Genomic DNA, 3788 nt, shown 5'->3' on the forward strand with positions numbered 1-3788 from the left:
AAAAAAAAAAAAAACAGGGTCTCGATCTGTTGCCTAGGCTGGAATGCAGTGACATAATTATAGCTCGTTGCAACCTCAACGTTCTGGGCTCAAGTGATCCTCCCACCCCAGTCTCCTGAGTAGCTGGGTCTATAGACATGCACCACCACACCCAGCAAATTTTTTGATGTTTTGTAGAGATGAAGTCTTGCTATGTTTTCTAGGTTGATCTCGACTCCTGGACTCAAGCAATCCTCCCTCCTCAGCCTCCCAAAGTGCTGGGATTACAGACATGAGCCACTGCATCCAGCTCTTCCAGACACTGTTGAACCAGCTCCCACAACTACGTAATTGTATAAGAGCAACTTCCTGTATTAAATCTCTTAATTGAAAAAAATTTATGTGTATGTATGGATATCCATACATGCCTATGTTAATGGTTCTGCTTCTCTGACCATGCCTTGACTGACATACTAAATGAAATACATTCAGATGTTCACTGTATTATTCTTTCAACTTCCTATTAGTTTTAAAACATTTCAAAATAAAATTCTAGGGGAGAAAAAAATACACGCAAAAGATTCAAATCTCAATAGAGGAGCAAATCTGACTAAGTTAGGGATGTTCAATTTAAAGTAAAAATGAGATATGCTTTACATCCATGGTGGAAAACAGGCTTGAAACCAGTGGGGAACTTGAGAGCCAGTGTAGAACATGTGCCCTCGGAGTTATTCTTCCACCCTCAGGGGTGAGGTTGCTGGTGTATTCATACACCAGTTGCTACCAGTCGTTGTCTGAGTGTCGCTTTGGGGAAAGGCATTGATTCTCCAGCACTCTGGTCTGCCGTGTGTTGGGGCAGCATTCCTGCCCACCCTCCAGAGAGAAGCTGCAGGCTGGCACTTGACCTCTGGCTTGATGTGCACCAAGTGGTGAAGCGTGAGGGGACATGGCTGAGGCATTGACAGGATGTGCTGAGCATTGCTCAGATTCACTTGTGTCCTACATGAGGTTCATGCTTCCACTGTTTCTTCAGATCACAGTTTCTTCAAAAAGAAGGAGGAAGAAGAGGAATAAGCCACATATGGTGGTGCATATCTGTAGTCCCAGCCACTTGGGAGGCTGAGGCGGGAGGATCGCAAGAGCTCAGGAGGTCTAGGTCAGCTTGGATTACATAGCAAGACCCCCACCTCTAAAAAAATAAAAAAATAAAGAAGGAGAGGAATGAAAACTTACTCTAGCGTCAGTGGGACAAGTGGGACAAGCTAAACTCCCCACTGTTATGGTCAGTTCTAAGGCTGCAACTGACAGTTTTGGTTTTCTCCTCCACCATCCATTATGGAACCCCTCACTCTCAAGCGGTACTTCTTACTGGACTAGATTGCTTGGCTACTGGGAGGGTCAGACCTTCATTTCTGTGGGCTTTGGACTCTGATTACTAGGTCCTTTCCAGGTTGTGGTGGTCAAAGTTGCCCATTTGTGAATCTATCACTGGGCATGGAGCACCAAGAGGCACCCATGAACCCCTCTCCCAACATGCAGATGTAGCCATACCTCAGAGATACTACAGGTTCAATTTCAAGATCATTGCAATAAAGCAGGTCACATGAATTTTTTGGCTTCTCAGTGTATACACAAGTAATATTTACACTGTTCTATAGGTATATAGGCTATTAAGTGTGCAATCGCATTATGTCTAAACATAAAAAACCTCCAAAGTATGTAGCTTAATTAAAATGCTAATGATCATCTGAACCTTCACTGAGTCTTGATCTTTTTGCTGATGGAGGGTCTTACCTCCATGTTGATGGCTGCTGACTGATCAGTGTGGTGGTTGCTGAAGGCCGGGATGGTTGTAGCAATTTCCTGAAATAAGACAACAGTGAGGTTTTCCACACCGATTGACTCTTCCTCCATGAAAGATTTCTCTGTAGTATACAATGTTTGATAGTTCTATCCACAGTAGAACTTCCAAAATTGGAGTCAATCCTCTCAAACCCTCCTGCTGCTTTATCAACTATGCTTATGGAACATTCTAAATCCTTTATTATAATTTCAACAATGTTCACAGCATCTTCACCAGGAGTAGATTCCATCTCAAGAGACCACTTTCTTTGTTCATTCATAAGAGTAATTCCTCATTCATTCAAGTTTAACCATGAGATTGCAGCAATTCAGTCACATCATCATACTCCACTTCTAATTCTAATTCTCTTGCTATTTCTACAACATCTGCAGTTACTTCTTCCACTAAAGTCTTTTTTTTCTAATAGAGACTAGGGTCTCACCACATTGTCCAGGCTGGACTTGAACTCCTGGGCTTAAACACTCCTCCTAATACCCTGTCAGCCTCCTGAGTAGCTGGGATTACAGCTATGCACCACAACACCCAGACCTGCACTGAAGTCTTGGACTCCTCCAAGTCACCATGAGTGTTGGAATAAACTTGTTCCAAACTCATAATGATGCTATTTTGACCTCCTCCCATGAGTCACAAATGTTCTTAATGATGTCTCAAATAGTAAATCCTTTCCAGAAGGTTTTCAATTTACTTTGGCCAGACCCATCAAAGGAATTACCTTTGTATGGCAACCATAGTCTTACAAAATGTGTTTCTTAAATAATAAGAGTTGAAAGTCAAAATGACTCCTTTATCTGTGGGGCTGCAGAATGGAAATTGGCTTAGCAGTCATGAAAACAACAACCACCTCCTTGTATATCTCCACTGGGGCTCTTGGTTGACTAGGTACATTGTCAACGAGCACCAATAGTTTGAAAGGAATCTTTTTTATCTGAGCAGTAGATGTCAACAGTAGGCCTAAAATAATCAGTAAACTATGCTGTAAACAGATGTACTGTCGTCTAGCCTTTGTTGTTCCGTTTACAGAGCACAAGAAGAGTAGATGTAGCATAATTCTTAAGGGCCCTAGGATTTTCAGAATGGTTAATTAGCACTGGTTTCAACTTCAAGTCACCAGCTGCGTTAGTTCCTAATGAGAGAGATAGCCTGTCCTCTGAAGCTTGAAGTCAGGCATCGACTTCTCCTCTCTAGTTATGAAAGCCCTAGATGGCATCTTCTCCAACAGAAGGTTGTTTTGTATACATTGAAAATCTGTTGTTTAGTGTAGGTAGCCACCTTCATCAATGATCTTAGCTAGGTCTTCTGGAAAACTTGCTGCTTCACCTTGAACTTTTATGTTATAGAAACAGCTTCTTTCCTTAAACCTTATGAACCAACCTCTGCTAGTTCTCACCTTTTCCTCTGCAGCTTCCTTACCTCATGGAATTGAAGAGAGTTAGGGTCTTGTTCTGGATTAGGCTTTGGCTTAAGGAAATACTGGTTTGAACTTTTATACAGACAACTCAAACTTTCTCCATATCAGCAATAAGGCAGTTTCGCTTTCTTATCATTTGTGTGCTCACTAAAGTAGCACTTTTAATTTTCTTCAAGAATGTTTTCCTTGCATTCACAACTTGTCTGTTTGGCATAAGCAGCTTAGTTATTGGCTCGTCTTGATTTTCGACATACCTTCCTCACTAAGCTTCATTATCTCTAGCTTTTGATTTAAAGTGAGAGATGTACAACTCTCCCTTTCACTTGAACACTTAGAGGCCATTGTGGGCTATTCATTGGTCTAATTTTAATATTATTGTGTCTCAGAGAACAGGGATATCCAAGGAGAAGGAGAGAGACAGGGGTATCGCTGTGGAGCACTCAGGGAGCACAATTTTTATTTATTTTTTATTTTTTTATTTTTTTGAGTTGGAGTCTCACTGTGTCGCCCAGACTGGAGTGCAGTGGCCGCTCCCGG

Source organism: Carlito syrichta, unplaced genomic scaffold (assembly GCF_000164805.1).
Source record: "Carlito syrichta isolate Samal-C Ts95f unplaced genomic scaffold, Tarsius_syrichta-2.0.1 Scaffold306593, whole genome shotgun sequence".
NCBI classification, from domain to species: domain Eukaryota; kingdom Metazoa; phylum Chordata; class Mammalia; order Primates; family Tarsiidae; genus Carlito; species Carlito syrichta.